The sequence below is a fragment of the Aedes albopictus genome, chromosome 2 (genome assembly GCF_035046485.1).
Source record: "Aedes albopictus strain Foshan chromosome 2, AalbF5, whole genome shotgun sequence".
Taxonomy (NCBI): Eukaryota; Metazoa; Arthropoda; class Insecta; order Diptera; family Culicidae; genus Aedes; species Aedes albopictus.
Window position 1 is genome coordinate 18009645 of NC_085137.1, and position 19989 is coordinate 18029633.

At 39.8% G+C, this 19989-nt stretch overlaps 1 protein-coding gene across 6 annotated transcripts in view; it reads left to right on the forward strand.

Annotated features, from left to right (window-relative positions):
- LOC109429565 (stress-activated protein kinase JNK) overlaps positions 1-19989 on the forward strand; it is a 273562-nt gene that overhangs the window by 180156 nt on the left and 73417 nt on the right. For 4 of the 6 annotated variants that reach the window (XM_062849253.1, XM_062849248.1, XM_062849250.1 and 1 more), the window contains one exon: positions 11810-11883. The exons of the other annotated variants lie outside the window; for them this stretch is intronic. The gene's annotated coding sequence lies outside the window, so the exon portion shown is untranslated. The remainder of the gene's footprint in view (positions 1-11809; positions 11884-19989) is intronic. 6 annotated transcript variants of the gene reach the window in all.

A 19989-nucleotide genomic window follows, 5' to 3' on the forward strand; every position in this document is an offset into this window, starting at 1 on the left:
TCTAGTGAATAAAAATAAAATTACAATAATAATTATCCCCGATTTCTTACTACGTTTCCTGGGAATTTCCCAGAAGTTTAGTCTAGTAATCTTCCAGGAATTCTTTCCTAAAATCCTCCAGAAGTTTCTTCAGGGATGATGTTCTGTATAGAAATCTCCGGGGAGTTATTCCTGAGGATCCTCCAGAAGTTCCTTGTGGGAATCCTTGAGAAATTCCTTCTAGAAATCCTGCATAAGTTCTTTCAATAAATCATCCAATTGTTCTTCGAGTGATACTTTCAGAATTATTGGGATTTCTGTAGGATTTTTTGGGAATCTTTTATTTCTTATTGGAACACTGGAGTTGCTGGAGAAATCCTCAGATCGTTTTCCAAGATCCTAGACTCCTCCTTCTTTGAGAAACTTATTTCTGAAAGGTTTAATTCACCTAAAGGAACTTCTGAATTATTTCCTGACGATTTCTCAGAAGAAATCCATTAAGGAATCTGGAGGAATACAAGAATCGTTAGTAGGAATCACTGAAGAAAATCAAGATTGCATTTTTGGAGCAACCGAAAGATGAAATCTCGGATAAAATTCTATAGGAATCTCCTGTTAGGCTAGTGCATATAGCTGTTTCGGTCTGGAAAATTTCGACAGGGTATCAAGGGTGACAAGAGAGATCTCTGGCAGAAGTTTGAGCCCCGTCGGAAAGAAATAGCGACCAGGAGAGAATAATTCAGCACATCGCATAATTTCAAGAATACGTGTAAAAAATCACGTGAAATTTATTTCACTTAAGGAGAAACTTCAAAGAGTACCAAAATGGCTGCCACAATGGCCGACTGGGACACCTACTCACGTTTTCAAGAGCACAAATCTAAAAAAATCGTAAACAAATGCGGTCGATTTGGAAAAGCTGCCTCTTTTTGCAAGTGAGCAAAGCCAGGATAATCAAGTGCGGCTTTATTCGACGCTTCGTTCGTCAAATTTGTGCCTCTAAAATTCAAGCAAGAAAGCCCTAAACCACAGTGAACAGACATCCAGGCTAGAACAAATTTCATTCGGAAAGTTGTGTAGGATTTGAATCTTTACTTGAGTAAGGTTGCAAACCAATACACGATGACAACACTAACACCACCAAACACCATATTACCACAGTAAGTGGTGAATTGAAACATTTCAAGTGGTGAATTAAATTAATATAGGAAATTAACAGGTTGCAGCGCCATGCTATTGCCACTTGTGTTGCCAATTTCAAATGGCCGTAAAATTCCTTGCACAGTTTCGGAACTGGACTTGGATGTCTGTTCTCTGTGCCTAAACTGTTTAAGTTCTTGAAGAACACTTGAAGTGGCAGGCCAAGTTCCAGTTGGTACGTAGAGCCGTAAAGAAGAAGAATAATAATAATAAGAAGAAGGGAGAAGAAGGATCTTCAGAATGAAGTTCTTCGAGGAGGAATACCCATCCTGGAGCAATCCCTGGAAGGGACATCAATTGTGCCCTAACACAATAGGCTAATGAAATAAAAAAAATGTTCGATTATCCATGGTGATTTTTTCCTATTGCGGATAATCGAATCCGTCCTTTGATGGTTTTATATGCACATCCCATCTATTATTGATTTATCATGATTAGCAACTTTTGTTACACTTGGAAAATAATTGTGCCATTTAACAAAACGACAAAATTGTTGATGATGATATCTTGGATGATATTGATATTCACGTGTTACCTCCTGCCACCTCCTGTCAGATTTTCATTAATTAAATTGGGTCGGTTTAATTTTTTCTATTTAAATATTGGTTTAATTTTTCTCATTTTTAAATAAGAAATAAAGTTATGCTTGAGAGAAAGCATGAATTAACATTAATTATAGTTGAATTTGAAATGTGTTGAAAGCTACTGTGGCGTATACGTCTTCTATGTCATCATTGGTAGTTGTTACAAATTAATCATGGATGCATTGCCACAAGATTATTGTTAAGCTATAAATAACTCGTGCTTGAGGGAACAAATTTGACAAAATTTTTAGTGTTGACAAAAACGGAATGAAATGTTGACGAAATCGGATAGTGACAAAAACGGATAGTGATAAAAACGAATAGTGACAAAAACGGAACATACCTGTAACAGCATAACAGTCCCTGGGTGTAGAATTAGCATTTAAGTTAAAATACACATAAATAAAAATGAAAAAAAAAACATAACAGTCCCATATGAATAGGAAACCCAGCAAATATGGGACTGACGTGCGATCATGGGTAGTATTTCCAGGAAATCATATAAATTTTCTTTGAGAAAATATCCTGCATCGACCTGTCCGAAAATTGAACTTACACACATTCAGCATAGCATTGCTGAATAAATTCTCTGTGTCGGCTGTATGGGCCTGAATAGGTGAGCACTTTTTTTTCTTATTATTTCTTATTATTTAACGTTGTTTTTGTTTGTTTATTATCAGGGATTTCAACCTTTCATGGGTCATTTATCCCGTGATGAAAAAAGTGTTTCTGTCAGTGACAGGGCCTCTCATGAGCATCATGAAAAGTTTTACGTTATCATATGAGCAGATAGATGTGCTTTTAATGCCCGTCAAAATATTGCTTAAATTTAAACCTTTTTGTGCATTAGGATCATTTTTGACCCAAACGCTACAATTCCTGCCGCGAGCCGAGATATGCAGGGATAAAGACGTAGACCTCTTGACGGACGGACGTGAGGTGATCGAAAGGTGGAAGCAGCACTTCGATCAGCACTTGAACGGCGTGGAGAACGTAGGCACGGGAGCCCACGGCAACGGAGGAAACGAAGACGCCAGTGCAGCGGAGGACGGAAATGAACCAACTCCCACGCTGAGGGAAGTTAAGGATGCCATTAACCAGCTCAAAACCAACAAAGCAGCTGGTAAGGATGGTATCGCAGCAAAATCATCAGGATGGGCCCAGAAAAGTTGGCCACCTGTCTGCATCGGCTGATAGTCAGGATCTGGGAAACCGAACAGCTTCCGGAGGAGTGGAAGGAAGGGGTAATCTGCCCCATATACAAGAAAGGCGATCACTTGGAATGTGAGAACTTCAGGGCGATCACTATTTTGAATGCTGCCTACAAAGTGCTATCCCAGATCATCTTCATTCGTCTGTCACCTAAAACGGATGAGTCCGTGGGAAGTTATCAAACCGGCATCATCGACGGCCGGTTGACAACGGACCAGATCTTTACCGTACGGCAAATCCTCCAGAAAGGCCGTGAATACCAGGTCCCAACGCATCACCTGTTCATCGACTTCAAAACGGCATACGACAGTATCGACCACGCAGAGCTATGGAGAATCATGGACGAAAACGACTTTCCTGGAAAGCTGACTAGACTGATTAAAGCAACGATGGACGATGTACAAAACTGCGTAAGGGCTTCGGGTGAACTATCCAGTTCATATGAATCTCGCCGGGGACTGAGACAAGGTGATGGACTCTCATGCCTACTCTTCAACATCGCTCTAAAAGGAGTGATGCGACGAGCCAGGCTCAACAGCCGGGGAACGATTTTCACAAAATCCGGTCAATTTGTGTGCTTTGCGGACGATATGGACATTATTGCCAGAACATTTGGAACGGTGGCAGAGCTGTACATGTACACCCGCCTGAAACGCGAAGCAGCAAAGGTCGGACTGGTGGTGAATGCCTCAAAAACAAATTAAAAAAAGACAACTACACCGTCTTCGACCTTGCGGCCTCTACAGACTGAACAATACTAACATTTGACAAGGACAACACATATAACACCCAGTGTCCCAGTGGAGAATTTTTCGTTTGACGAAAAGTTTTCCCCGACTGGAGCGGGAATCGAACCCACACTACGAGGCTTACGAGACACCTAAACGACTGACGACTGAGCTAAGGTTTGCTGTGTCTGTTCTGTGATTAATACAATTAGTGTTACTAGTGATATGACACATTTCTAAAAATGGTAATGTGTGTGTTTTGTTGGTTCTGTCTAAGGTTAAATAAATATAACCGAAACGTCGGATGTAGGAGCAAAACAGCCTTTTGCTACCCACTCAGACTGCCAGACCCGAGAAATTCCTATAAACTGTAGAAACCACAGCCGTAAAATCACACATACGTACATATGTTATGTATAGGAAAATAGTGTGGAAAATGAGGGAGGGGAAGAAGGTCTGAAAATCCCAAAAAAACGATGAACGTAATAAATGAATCTTCCCTAAGTGACAGTTGTTGAATCCATTTGTATCTTGAGTGTAATGCAAAGCTGAACTATAGTTTTGATTTTTGAGGATGGTAGTGTGCATAAATAATAAAAAAAAACAAACCACATAAAATTACACTTTTAACCTCAGTATAGCATGACATGCAAAGCAATGTAGTTCACACGCGCCTCTACTTTTCCTGACTTCATCTCGTTGAACTCTGTCCAAAACATGATTGTGCAGTGCATGCAAAATTCAGTACATCCCACACTGACACTTTGCTATCTCATTCATTATGGTAACCCGCTTTCGAATTGGGGCCCCGAAATTCGGAATTAATTGCCATCAAAAATGAAAATTGAGTTTTCCATGCTGTCGTGTCGGTCTCAATTTTCGGGGGTGGAAAGCAAACTGTTTCAACAATCTGGTTGAACTACATCCATCCATACACATACCACCACTATCTACCGGATGAGTTGCTCAATAAATAAGCAAGCACACATGAATAAGAGAAGTGCGATTCACTGCTAGAAAGCTGAGCTGACAAGCTTCTCCGCTCCATATCAGTAGAGAACAGAGACAATCCCCTTGCGGTGCGGTGTAATGTCATTTGCCGGGAGGGTATGCTACCTATGGGCACTAATTCGCCGTAACCCACCAGGTGGTTATGGTTATGTGCGGCGTATGTGTAGTATACACGATTTCGATTTATCTTCAAGTTTCAGGAACTAGCAAGGGTCATGTGTGTGTGTGTTTTGTTTAACCCAAGGATGTATCAGCTTAAGTCTGGTGCTCTGGTGCAAACGCCGGTACGTATCATGAGTTGATTTAGAAATAGTAGTAAGCTCTTTATTATGTCAGTTAAATGCATTTATGTATCACCAACAAAAGATGCATTGAATAATTGTACAATTTCACACTCGATACCACCAGAAACTTTATCTATTAGCGAAGGAGAAATAGAAACGACAATCGTAGGAATTTGCTGGAAAATTTGTTTTTTGCAACTTCTCAAAAACTTCCACAACACATCTAGTTTAGAGGCTGCCAGCAACAATTTAGATGTCTCGTACACTCACAACAGTCAACGTGAACAATTTCAGCAATACAACTTTCCTCAGTCGACGCGCGGATGTACGGGAAAGTTTCCCGTCGTCGTCATAATGAGACCGACACTCGACGATGTCAAAATCCATTCTATCCAAGCGTCGTATGCATTCGAACGAACGAACGAACGAACGAAAATTCCAAGTTAGCGGATTTCCATTCGCCAAATTTTACAGAGAAGTTGAAACTCCGATCCGGAACTGACTTCGAATCCTGTTTTGTAACAACACTGGCGACGAGTGAAATTCTGTAGGAAATCTGTCATTGATTGTTTGCAAAAGACGGGAAAGACGAATCAGCCTCAGTTAGAATGTTTTCAATTCAGATTTGACTGATGAGAATCGGATTGTCAGTGAGGCGAAATGAATGAATCGTCAATGGAGGATACACTATAAAGGTTTTCATTCTTTTCAATGTGGATACTCCGTTTACAATCCAGGAGAAACTAAATAACTCTGTTTCGAAGATCAATATCTTAAAGATAATGTTGGCATCTATAAGAATTTGTTTCAGGGATTTACCTGAAGAAATCTTTTAGCATTTTCACAAGGATTTCCAATAGCATTTAATATACTGTAGAATTTTCTCCACGGATCCCGCTACAAAATGTGTAAAGTCCACAGAAGAATGCTATAATCAAACTTCTTCCATGCCGAGATTTTTTTCTGAAAATTTTCAATGTTTAACCCTAGTAAGACCTAGGCCAACATTACCAAGATAGGCATGCTTAACGTGTACTACGCCAACGTGGATGTCATAGGAGGGTTATATAAAATCCATAGGAAAACATCAAGTTTTCCATACCATTTAGTTATATTACTCAGCTTGGTGGTCTAGTGGCTACCGCTTCTAATTCATAAGTAGAAGTTTCAGGGTTCAATCACTGACTCGTCCCTTTCCTCCTACTTTGCATCTTTCCCTATTACTCTCATCTGTACATCTCATGTATAAATGTATGTATGTAGCGTATTTAGGCTATCTGGTATTGCGACATTTGCACCCATTTAGACTCGGCCTGAATTCATTATTATCACAGTAGAATTTCACACACGACTTCGCAGTGACCAGCGTACACAAGTTCATGTTCATGACGGCGACAGTGGTTTTTCTAATTATGCACGATATTTTATGATTTTCAAATAATCATTTGGAAACGGTTCCTGTACGATAGGCAAATAGTTTCAAACAATAAATAAATCGCTTTCGCTCGTAGTACATATGTACAACAGAGATGATTATATTTCCGGTTTAGGGGAAGATGATATAGATCGATGAGATTTGAATTACCTTATGACAACTTAAATGCCGGGTCATTAATTGGCTCAGTAGCTTAGTTGCTGAAGCACTTGTCTACCGAATAAGGGTCGTGAGTTAAAATTTCACCTGAGCTATGGATCTTTCCCCAATTCAACCAATAATTTACCCATCTGTACATTGTTTGAAAATCATAATTGACCACACGGATTGTTATTATCGAAAATTTGCACTTTGAGTGAGACGATATTTTATTTCGATTATATCTCGCTATCAGTATATAACAAAAAAGACGCGGACACCGTCTTCAGCCAGAAGCTGTACAGACTGAATGAAACTTTACACTAGACAAGGGACACACGTAGCATGCACCAGTGGATACGGAGAAGAAAATATTCTCACGAAAAGTTTCATCGTCCGGAGCGGGAATCGAACCATCACCCCATAGCATGGTGCGATTAGAAGCTTGGTGACCCTAACCGCACGGCTCGAGACTCCACTATAGAAATAGCATATATTTCAAACTAAACATGTGCAGTAGACGTTCGCTGGGTTAATTGTTAATTGTTAATCTAGTGGTTAAGACTATGGATCGCCAATCCGGAGACGGCGGGTTCGATTCCCGTTCCAGTCAGGAAAATCATTGTGCTTGCCTCACAATATACAAATGCATGCAATGGCAGGCAACGAAAGCCTTTCAATTAATAACTGCGGAAGTGCTCAAAGATCACTAAGCTGAAGCGAGGCAGGCCAAGTTCCAGTGGAGACGTTAAGCCATAAAGAAAAAGAAGAAGAAGAAGAAGAAGAACGTTCACTCAGTGCAAACTGGATGATTTTTAACAACAGTATACGATCGATAACTGCATCATTTTACATTTCGATTTTAATGAAATTTGATAACTACATTAACTGACAGATGTCACAGAACTATCAGTTGATAGCAGCAAAGCATTTGAAAAAATTGCAATTTTGTTGACGCAACATCGTTTTGTTTTTTTTTTATTCTTTTATCTCGAAGTATGGGTTCCTCAGAATACTGTGTCAAATTTTCATAGAGATCCAAGCAATAGAAGCAAAGTAGCATGGCATTTTTCAGTTTCTTCATTTCCTTAGCAAATTTTCGTCCCTCCCAAGTAACAATTTGATGGCAAATCAGTCTTGTAGAGGTTTTCAGAACCGTCATGAAACCTTATACCTTTTATTTTGGTTTTATGATGATCATAAGAACCTCTTCTAGCCTATTCAACTAAAAAATGTTACTTGGGTGAATATAATAGCATAAATAGCAAAAGTATTGAATAATGCTTAAATCTCCATTGAAAGCTAGAAATTTATATACATAGATACAGATATTACAAAAACAGAAGTTTATGATTAAGTTTTAAATTATCCTTAAATTCATCTGTCTATTATTTCTCCCGTGATTCGTTATTGAATTCATTCCGGCATTTTTCAGGATTTTTGTTTCCGAGATTGCTCACGGATTTTCTCCCGGAATTCATCCCGGGATTTTTGCAATAATATTTTTGGTTTTCGTCTAATTCCTACTAGCATTCCTCCGGAAACTTTTGTAAGAGATTTTCTTACAGCATTTTTTCCTAGCTCCTTTGTGAATTTCTCCTAAAATTTCGCTCGGGCTTCTTGGGAAAAACCCAAGAGGTTCCTTCAGTGGAAATCACGGGCGTAATCCTTTAATTTTTTCAAAAGAATCCCAGAAGTAATCTCGAAGCGAAATCCTGGTAGGAACTTCGTGAAAGATGCTGAAAGGAACTTTTGGAAAAATTCTGAGCGAGATTCCAAGAGAAACTCCGGATGAAAAACCTCTGAAAAAAAGGCTGGGAGAAAATGATCCTGATATAATCCAAGGCACTGGTATAGCCTCTGGAAAAAACACACCTGGAAAAGTTCCTGGAGAAATCCCAGGAGAGTCCCATCAAGTAATCCAGGAAAATTTCTCGAAAAAAAAACGCTGGGAAAGCTTCCAGTGACTTCCCAATAAATCCTTTGGGATAAACCGAGAAATATCTTTTTTCGTCATCTAAAATCGATTTAAACATGTTTTGGAAGATGATTTTTTTAAATTCTCGATTTCGTGAGTTTCGGTTTTTGATTTTTCTAATTTTGATTTTTGAACACATTTTTATGTTTTTCCTGGAAGCCTATTTGAAGTACGGATATTTTGAGATGAAAACATTTTGAGATTTTATGATTATTGTTGAAATATTTTTATTTTTATTTTTTTTCATGGAAAATTTTATTTCCCGTGTAATTTTAAGGAAAATGATTTTGGAATGTATTCGACCCCATTAAACAATTAAACTAAGATAGAATTATTTGGGAAAAAATAAAATATGTCAATTGTAGCGATTCAATACAAAATAAACAATGACTTCTAAAAGGTGACCAAAACATCAATTTTTCAATGATTATTAAAAAAATGTAAATACGCTTTGAAATACACCACACATTATTTTGAGATATACAGAACAGTCCTAAGTATCAACCAAAATATACAATTTTAATTTTCCACAAAACAAAAATTACAAAAATGCTCAAACTATAACCATCTAAAGGCTGGGTTGGGTAAAGAGGGTTGAAGGACATTTGAAAAGGGTAAAGAACGTCTTAGGCCTTTTTTAAAAAAAGTTCACGCTACAACAAAACGTTGTACGAATGTTGATGTTTTCTCTTTCTGGTAGTCACATAAGACAGTGTGAAAAAAGTTGCTGAGGTCGTTGTTGCGAAGCGTGAAGTCATTGTTAAACAATATGTTTTTTTTTAAATATTGCTTCATACATATATTAAAAGAAGGAAAATCTACCCAAAAAGTTAGCAGTTCTATCGCCAGTGACATTGGATAGAACAACCTGTGGTAAAAAAAATGACAAATTTCTGATGAAAATTTTAATAGATTGGCCAATAAACAACTCAGTAATAGGTGTAATCAGTTTTGTACCCTTTAACTCCGTCATATGTTACTTATACTTCGACAGATACGCGTATTTCGACTACCACTTGTAATCTTCCTCAGTGTCAGTTATCCAAATCTATTAAACGATACTGTTCTCAAAACTAAATTCCTTCCACATGTGAGTATTATAGTCTAGTTTAAGAGAATTTTGATCTCTAAAAATAACTATCACAGCTTCATTGAAAGTTGTTTTTTTTTTATCATCTGCTGTGATAAACAAGCCACCGTTACCATCACCCATTTATGGAAGTGGATGCTTATGGCCATTTGATGAATAGCATTGAAATAACTCTAATAAAAGGATTGAAAGCGTTCTGTATTGTCATCTGAAGCTTCCGAGTACTCTAGACATCGTAGAAATGGATGATACTAAATGCAAGGCACGTTCTTTTGATATTGAAATCGGAAATCATATCAACTCCAAGGAATTCTGTTATTTAACAAACACTCAATTTCGTCGATATAGTTATTGAGTTTTAAAGTTGGGAAGAATTCGAAAACATGAAGTTAAAATATTGCCTTGCAATTGCAGCTTTCAATACAATTTCCATTGTCCATCATTGATCATAGATTACTCCTTTCGCATGGCTATCACACATCCCTTTTCGCAAACCCTTTGATCGTTCCCGGTAGAAAAGCATCCCCAGGTAGGTGATTAATCCGGTGGTTTTTGATTTTCGCATTTGGCTGGAATCTCACCGGAATTAAAGCCACCTTGATTGAATTTTCGAGTGGCGTAATTAAAAATATAAACGCTTCATTACGGTAGGAAATCGCGTATGATTTTTTCGTTGTCTCGCTTTTTTTATCCGTGTGTGTGTTCAGATAATGCATGTGCAAGGACGAGCTGAAATTGGCATATGAAGTAACCACCCCCCCCCCCCCCACCACAATCGGAACAGTTGTCCGTGGTGGTGGTATAGCGAGGAGAGACGGCCGAGGTGAAAAATGTGATTACGCTTCATAAATAATGAAAGTGAATAAATTTTTACTTGTTGTTTCAACGAGCCGACAAAGAGGAAGTGCGCAAAGTGTGGGAAGATGCATGAGCAGTTTGTGCATGATATCAATTCCAAAAATGAGCTTATTTCAATGTAATGCAAATGAGGTCCATTATGTTGCATGATGGTAGCCATAACATGCTGAACAGGTTGGTTGCATTTTGTGAATAATTATTAGCTTGAAGAATAAAGGATAATGAGTGCTGCAGTGATCTTGTTTTGTGGTGTTGTCATCATTCATAAATATTTGCTCTATTTAAGCATGAGTATAATGAGCCTAATTGTTCGTAACATTCATAGCTGCACTTCGTGTTTGATCAAATTAATCTGAATTGTATCAATTTTACAAAGATTTAACAAATGAAGCATACATAAAGCTTACCATAGTCGATGTACACCATCGAGAATTCCAAAAATGTTCATATCAGTGATGTCACCAGCCACAAATAAGGCGATTTCATATACAGTCATTGTTTATAATATGGAACGAGCTCACCCATAAACATCCATCCATACTTTTTTCTCCACATACCCGCACTAACGACGCAAAATATTACCTCTCTACCGCTGACTACATCTTTAATTGAAGTATGCAAGTTTGTGACTCCGAACCATTTCAATTTGTTCAACAAACACGTATTCTGTTGTACAGATCAAAATTTCAAACACGTTCATTCCTATTGGACTATGTTTCCAATTTACACTTCATTCTAAATTTATTCATAATTATCACATTAACACTGGATCCAAACGCAGGTTTTCAAACCATTTGAGTCTGTGTATCGATGAAATTCATTCGAAAATCCTTTCTTTCAATTTCAATTCCATTCATCTGGGCAGTGCCCCAAACTACTGTAGCAAAATTGCATTCGTTCCGATTGTATAGCGGCAACTTGAAAATACTCCTGTGGTCGACTATAAACAAATTTACAAAGTAATTGAGTTTCGGGTTTTGATCCTTTCATTCACTGTGTGCAGCATTTCAGGACACAACATTGTATGGATAGCGAATGTTTATTTTTCCCCAACTCAAACTGATGCGCCAAACTAGATGAAGAGCATGGATGAAAAGTTCCGGTCCTGTTGGGGATGAGTTATTGGTCAGAAAATTCAAACGGATTTTCAGATTTTCCAGAAGGATCTGAATACCTATTGAAACATAGCAGTGAATACAACTTGAAGTAAAAAACAATTGAATTTAAAATTTAATAAAAAAAAAACTGATCTCCGTTTTTACTCAACTTTAAAGAGCTAACTCACACATTTATTTCATCGTTTCAATTTCAGGTGCAACCACAATCATACTTGCAATCATAACACTTTCATCGCTTCCCCAGTAGAATGGAATCCTCTGCATTATGGTGAGTAGTGAGAGCATCCACTGAGAAAACTGTACAAACCAACGAACAAAAAACAAAGATAGGCGGTGGCATAGTAAGGAATATGAAAGAGTTCAGAGAAAGAGCAACAAAAATCCCACCATCACACGACCAGTAGGATGACAATAAAGTTTCATCTCATATTTTTTCATGAAGATTTATCACCATCCATTATTCATCAGGATCATAATTTGAACTCCCGAAACTTTTGCCATGGAGATGGCTCATGGCTTGACGCTGGTGGACACCCAACAATTGTTACGTGTTCGTTGATGGTGCACATATGCGCGTGTGTACAAATGTGTTTCAGCCGGTTTTTTTTTCATAGTCCGAAATTTTCTGCAAGGAAAAAGAGAAACATCAAAATACAAAAACTCCCGTGGGATTTGCGGAGTGAGTGGTTCTTTTTTCCTGATTGCGTTCGGCAGCGATGAAATCGTTGACAGGACGGCCGACCACCGGTTCAGAGCAAAACTGGTAATGATGGTGCCAAATATCCGGCCAAGCAAGGCCACGCTCCGGTGACAAATGAGCTTTACTGATATGTGTTTATATGAGGATGGTGCGTACATGCATTGTTAGTCCTTTATGGGGAGGAAGTAATAAGGACAACCGACGACGACGGTGATGATATCAAGATCGTCGCAACCGTGGACAACCTCATCAATTGCTGTGTGATGAAAGAAGGGTGGGCATACCAATTTATTGGCTCGAGGTCATCAATCAACGTTTCCAAAAGTAAACGATTCAATTCCTACGATTCAATTTCTATAAATGTATGCATGACCTACGCACAAACTTATTGAATAAATATACATAGGCATCTGCTAATTTACAAGATTTGATATCTTTGTTTGCTGCTTCTCCGTAACGTTTTCATGTGCGTGACCGTAACCCATCCCCGCTTCTCGGTCCCTTGTCAGACAGTGACAACGGGATTTGGCTTGGGCCAACGCATTTCATTTGCTGCAACCGTGCGTCCAGATAGCAGCGACAGAACGATTAAGGATTGCATGTCAATTGGTGAGCTCGTTTTATGTTGTTAATCCAATGTTTGAACTAATGCAGTATTTTGGTCGAACTATGTACCATTTACAACACAGATTGAAAAAAGAGTGTAAAATTCTGTGACAGATGATGCACATGAATGGAGCGTGGGATATCACAGAAGTTTACATGACATACATAATAAAAGTCATATAAAAGTCATAAAATATAATGTAAACTTCCATTACATGTCATGTAATTCAGCATGGCTCTATAACACAAATGTACATAATATATCATGTAAACCATCATAACACTAAGTTTACATAACTAAACCGAAGTTTACATGACGTTTAAATCCCATTTTTTTATCTGTGAATATACTTGATTCGAATTTCGGCCAATGAAATACGAGAAGAAATTCTGGGCACACTATATAATGCATAAAAACTGTTAGAAATGTCAAAAAATATCAGAAAGAATAATTCGATTTTTTTAAATAAATTCACCTCTTTGTCGGTGTCAGGCGATGTTTTCCCGAACGTGTAGAGTTTCCATGTTATCAATTGGAACAATCATCACCCTGCTACAATCCATCTAAGGTCACGAACGATGCAGACACTTCTTCTGCGTTCCGAATACTTGATTTTGATTCTTCCTACGTTACATGTATCAGCCTTATTAGTTTCGCTGGAAAACCATATTTTGACATTATCTGCCAAAGCTCCTTTCTTTTGAGCAATTCTTTATCCAACTCTTCTTCTTTGGATAACGTTCCCACTACAGTCCCAGTGCACTGGGACAAAGCTTGCTTCTCAGCTTAGTGTTTAATGAGCACTTCCAGTTATTAACTGAGAGCTTCCTCTGCTAATGACCATTTTGCATATCGTGTGGCAGGCGTGAATATACTCTATGCCCTAGAAAGTCCGGAAAATGTCCTTCACGAGAAATTACTGGACCGACCGTGGAATCGAACCCGTAATCCTCAGCATAGCCGTGCCATTATAGCTGTGGCTGTGCCTTTACATCTGGTGGATTGGTTTATGTAGCTTCTTACTAAACTGTTTATTTTAACTCTTTTAATTGTTGTAAAAGCGAACGCGGTGCAGTTTTTGTCTGGAATAGGCGTGCGTCCTTTTTAAATCGGTTTTCGTACACATGTATTTAGAGTATGGATCAGGGTATCTTCTGATTTTTTTTTTGTTGTGGAAAATGTTTTTCGTTTTTGCAGAAACCATTTTTGAACAAAATTTCACAAAAAAAGGTTTCTGCAAAAATGGAAAACAATTTCGACCACAAAAAAAAATCAGAAGATACCTTGATCCATACTCAACATGTGTACGAAAACCGATTTTGAAAATATTGCTTCGTTGTTTAATAAAAAAATCAAAAACCAAAAAAATGAGGAAATGCTTCCAGTTTCGCCTTAAGTTCATCTTTCCTTTTTTCGGCCAGACGGCATTCGGCCAAACGGGTTTCGGTCAATTGACCCTTTCGGCTGAACAACAGGTGGCCAAACAGCATTTCGCAAACGGAATTGGTCCCCGGCAAGGGTCGGGGCAGGTGGAGACCCTGCTGTCAGCAACCTTCTGGTGCAGCTGATAGGGCCTGAAGGGTAGTGATACCCTTGCCTTCAGCAGGTCAGATCGGGTTGCACGTGGGCATCAGTTCTTGATGTCTGCAAAGCAGTTGGGCGCGGGCGGGGTTGACCCTGCCCGCCTTCCGAGGACAAAGGGAGTGGCGAGGACCACTCGGGAAACTGGCTAAGCGCCAGCCTGCTACCGTGATGAACTCTCCAAAGCGAGTCATCGATGTTCGTTGCTGCAGGCTACGCAGCTAACCTTGTGGGTGCGATGTGCACTAGCCCCTCTCTGAAGCAATACCTTCTGGGTGGTTCCGGAGAGACGTAGGGTTTGGCGACCATAGGAATGGTTTAGTGGGTACGAGGAGAGAGTAGTCCTGGCTTTTACTTTTGTTGTAGAAGACGGCCTCAGACCTACACTACCCTAACCTTCTGTTAGGGTGTCTGTTGGGCAGATTATCCCCTTATGGTTTAGAAGGAAAAAAAACGGAATTCGGCCAAATGACCCGGAACCACTGTGGACAGATATTGACATTAAGAGAACAAAATGTCTATTTACATGCCCATACCCAGTATACCGTGCTTTGGCACAAATATACCAAATAAAGGATAACGTGCCTCTAGAGCCGACCTTCTGATAATGCCACGATTGCAAAAAAAAAAACATTAGGTATAAATCGAATGTTATCACTGTCCTAGTTTGCCTTCTGAACAATCTTTTTTTTTTTAATTGGAGGAAACTCTAGATAAATTTTCGAGTGAATTGTTTCTATCATAGACCTCACTTTGCTTTGCAGCCACCTTTGCTCGAGAGAGACCGCCTTCTCATTTCCATAAATATAGCAATGTGAGGGGACCCATTCAATGGTAATCTTGTATGATCTTTCGACATGTGCAGCCGTCTGCTTGATTACGCTTTTAAGCTTTCATCGTCCAGAGACCCCAATGGAACCAAGACTTTCTGAGAAGATAAAAAAAAATGACCTGCGGTTATGCTGGACATCGTCCCCAAAGCATTGATAAGTGCTGCCAGCTCACCAACATGAACTGTATTACATTCCTGTAGCATTCGGAGGGCAGTGGAATGTTCGCTGTAGACACCGTAGCCAGTGAATCCATTAATGCAAGTCCCCCTTTGAACCCCTTTTAATGTTTGGGTACTTGTGGCAAATGCGAGAAATGTATTGATCTGATATTTTATTGGTGACGTGTACACGAGAAGCATATGGCACATGCCATGTAAAAGAGATAGGTTGCCATATATTTTGACAAAGTGTACAGTCTGACCATTTCTTCAAAGTTTCAACGGTAAGGGTGTTGCTCACTTCACACTTGATGAGTAACCTTAGCAAAAAAATGTTAGCGAGAGTTCCCAGAAATGGTTCTGAAGAGATTTTACTTCTGCCAGGATTTATTTGTTCATTAATAAGTGTTTATTTCTGTGAATTCTAGGCTTGCACATAATGCACAAAGGAATGGAATTCATTTCACCTTCATTAGGGGGCAATTTGCTGCTGAGAGGAAACAGAAAGAGCCATATGTAATCGTTGTGTAAAGTTTTATGAGTACACTGAGAAAAAATCATATTTTAGTTTCACTGAAGTAACTGTTCGAAATTGATTTTTTCAATGAGTTTGCGTGACACTTCTTGAAATTTCAGTCAATCTTCAAAGAAAAACAAATCATAATTTCAAGCAACAAATTGTATCTGTTTTCAAGTGAATTTTACTGTAGCCGAACTTATTAAAAATAGCACTGTGTTTTTTTCATCTCTTTTCATACAAGGGAATGGAGACTCCAATGCTATGGAGTCGTACCATAATTGTAATGCCTTTCGAGTAGAAGAAACAGAAACAGAAATATCAAAAACTAGAATACTTATACTGCAGATTAACTCAAACTTTAATCTTTCTGTTCTGTTCACATCACTATTTTTTTTAGAAATGTGTTTTTCAACGTTCCGTCTGAAACCCACTCTGAATTATGCCACAAAAGTTCAGCTTATTGGACGCAGTGGCTTAATTTCCCCAACAGGGGACGAAAAAATGTTTTGGAATTAATTGTCCTTTATCTTCTGCTAATCGCTTATGTGTCTGATCTGTAGCAAACACCAGCTTTGCAGGGTTGTTGTCCGGCATTTTTGCAACAGGCCCTGCCCACCTTTCGGCTTTGGCCACCTTCTGGATGCTGGGATCGCCGTAAAGTACAGCGAGCTCGTGGTTCATCCTTCTCTGTCACACACCGTTCTCCTGCACACCGCCAAAAATCGTCCTTAGCACGCGTCGCTCGAAAACTCCTAGTGCTCGCAGGTCCTCCTCGAGCATGGTCCACGTCTCGTGTTCGTAGAGGACCACCGGTCTTATTAGCGTTTTGTACATGGTGCATTTGGTGCGTGGGTGAATCTTTTTCGACCGCAGTTTCTTCTGGAGCCCGTAGTAGACCGACTTTCGCTGATGATGCGCTCCGAATTTTACGACTCATGTTGTTGTCAGCCGTCACTAAGGATCCGAGGTAGACGAATTCCTCCACCACCTCGAATGTATCCCCGTCTATCGTATCATTACTACCCAGACGGATCCGGTCGTGTTCGGTTCTACCTACCAGCATGTACATTGTTTTTGAGGCATTCACCACCAGTCCGACCTTTGCTGCTTCGCGTTTCAGGCGGATGTACAGCTCTGCCACCATTCCAAATGTTCTGGCGATAATGTCCATGTCATCCGCAAAGCACACAAATTGACCGGATTTTGTGAAAATCGTTCCCCGGCTGTTGAGCCCGGCTCGTCGCATCACACCTTCCGTCCGTCACCTTGTCGCAGTCCCCGGCGAGATTCGAATGAACTGGATAGTTCACCCGAAACCCTTACGCAGTTTTACACACCGTCCATCGTTGCTTTAATCAGTCCTAGTCAGCTTCCCAGGAAAACCGTTTTCGTCCAGTTTGTCCTCTCATTTATCATTTGACTTAGAATCACTATTTCTGCGAATTTTTATATCACCAATTCAAGTAATCCTAGTAATCTTAAGTTTATTATCATAATGGCGTAACTGCAAGCACAATGGTACACTATGCATAGTAAGTCGAGAATATTACACTATCGGAACGGGACTCGAACCCATCGTTTTCGGATTAAAGGCTTATCCACTAGACTATTTGGAGAAACCTCATAATACTAAATGTGAGATTATCTCTCGCTGGCACTTTAAAGAAGGAATATCATTTTATATATAACAGAACAATGCTGTAGAACAAGTTTTGAGAGTTATGCTCTGACAGAAATGATAACTTCTAATTGAAAAATGTGGCTACCTGCATGTAAACTGTGTTCCACTTTATTACCAAAAGCCATGCGTCCCCATTGAACCACCGACCGACCGGCAAAGCGAGCGACAACAGCAGCAGCAGTAGTGCCACGGGTACTTAGCGGAAATGGATGATACTCAATAATGTAGGGTCAAGTGGGGTAAAATGCCATTTTTCAAACTTTCATCGTTTTCAATGATAATTAGCCTCATTTGTTAGGCTTCCAAAGTGGTAACAGCAACTAGACAATATTTGCTCGATACTTCAGCAAAAATATTCACAAAACTATTGCATTTTCATCGATTTTCAGCGATTTTAAAAACTGATTCGTAAAACGGAACTGGTGCAAAACGACCATCTGCCATGGGGTAAGATGCCACTTCATGAAAACATTCAAAAATTACGTCTATCAGTTTTCGGGCATTTCCGACTCCTTTTCCCCCCTCTGTCTCGCTCTTTTCGTATACTCAATAAATGGAGTGTTACCCCCCTCCCCGCAAAACGATGATCGTAATATTTGAATGACCCCTAACATGGAAAGCTTAGACATCAACAACCATGCGTCTCCATGTGTGCCTCAATCTCGTTGGAAACACTTGGCTGGTAGTAAAATCACCAGAAAACCTTAATTGCAAGCACGTAAAACCGGAAGTTGCCAATTTTCATTGGGAAATCAAAGGATTTTTCGTGGGTTTGGTGGCCTAGCTTCTAAAAGAATGTTTGAAGCAAACATATCTTGACACCATTCACCTATAGCAATGATCAAGTCCCATTCAGGAATGATTTTATGAGTTGGGCCATTTTACCCCATCTTGGCGTTTTGGGCTTTGTTCCCCTACAGCACAGGAATCGCAATTTCGATTCCTGTCATTCGATAGCTCCGTCGCGTCGTCCGCAAGAGCAACGAAGTGAAACTGGTCTCCAACTATGGAAAATCCTGTGAATTATTTAGCACCATCGCAGCGTCGTCGTCGCTTGGGACTCGAACAAACGAAAAATGAAAATTTTACGCCGCTTGGTTGGCAATGGTAGTAAGTGTGTGGGTTTTCATTTATCTACGTCGTTCTTCTAGGTGCTTAAGAGTTTTTCTACTGCGTTTTGTGGGCAATCGTTGAAACAATGTCGGGGAAGAGCTGACAATTTAATGACCTTCGTAACTTCCTACTAATGTTCATTGTTGCTTAGGGGACAATTTCAATTCCTTTTGATCAATGCTTTGCAGTTTGATTGGTAAAACAACTTCAGGTTAGTATATGACATATCTTCTAATAAATGAACGAAATTATGTCTGTGAAACAGTCTCTCAAACTTTAAGCCATCAGCATTGCCCAAATCATTCATCTCAATATGTCGCAACTCCGCTGTTCCCATTCTTTTTGCGCGTTACCCCATCCTTGTGTCACTTGGCAAATGGCCAGCAAAAACAGCTCCATTAGGTCACGATGCCAGAAAGCTAACTGTGGCACTCTATCAAGATAATCCCGAAGCAACCGACCACTTCTTCAATTGCCTTGAAAATTCCACCCAAAATGCGCCATTTCTGCTTGCGCTCGTCGTCGTCATCGTCGTTCATGTCCTAGCTAGAAGCAAGCTTTGGAAGGAAATTCCACCGTTCGCCCATCCGTCCGTAACTGCAGCAGTCCGACACTCGGTATTGGAATGGATGACGACTTTATTTATAGGACATTCGGGCCGGCCATCTCCGACGAAGCGTTTTCCCATCGCATAATCCTGTTCGGAATTAAATTACCCGTTTTTTCAGAAGTGGCAAGGTGCAACGTTTGCACTTGCTCAGATTGGCTCTGCGCCGCTGGAGGCTGACTTCCAGCAAAATGGATGGTTGATGGCGAAGAAGAAATTTACACCATCTGTCTTTTCCCGTTTTGCCGGGAGGCAAAGGATAATATGCTTCCGAATTGCCTGGCTCTCTGGCTGTCGTCGTCGCCGTCGTCGTTGCCTCCGTCCGGGAAAAGTGAGAAGCTTTCGAGTGATGCCACCAGCGGGAGATCGGAACCCCATGGGGTTGGATTACTTTGAACAATATTTTTGAACTTGGTGCTACCGGTGATGATGACCTGTGTTCTCTACAACTAAGTTAAATTGTTCAGCAAGAAGAGAGCAACTCAATTACTGTCAGTCAGTGTCGGTGGCTAGGTAGCTTGGTAGCGAACCGTCATACTGCGGTGGCTTACCGCTTCCAATCAAAAAATAGCTA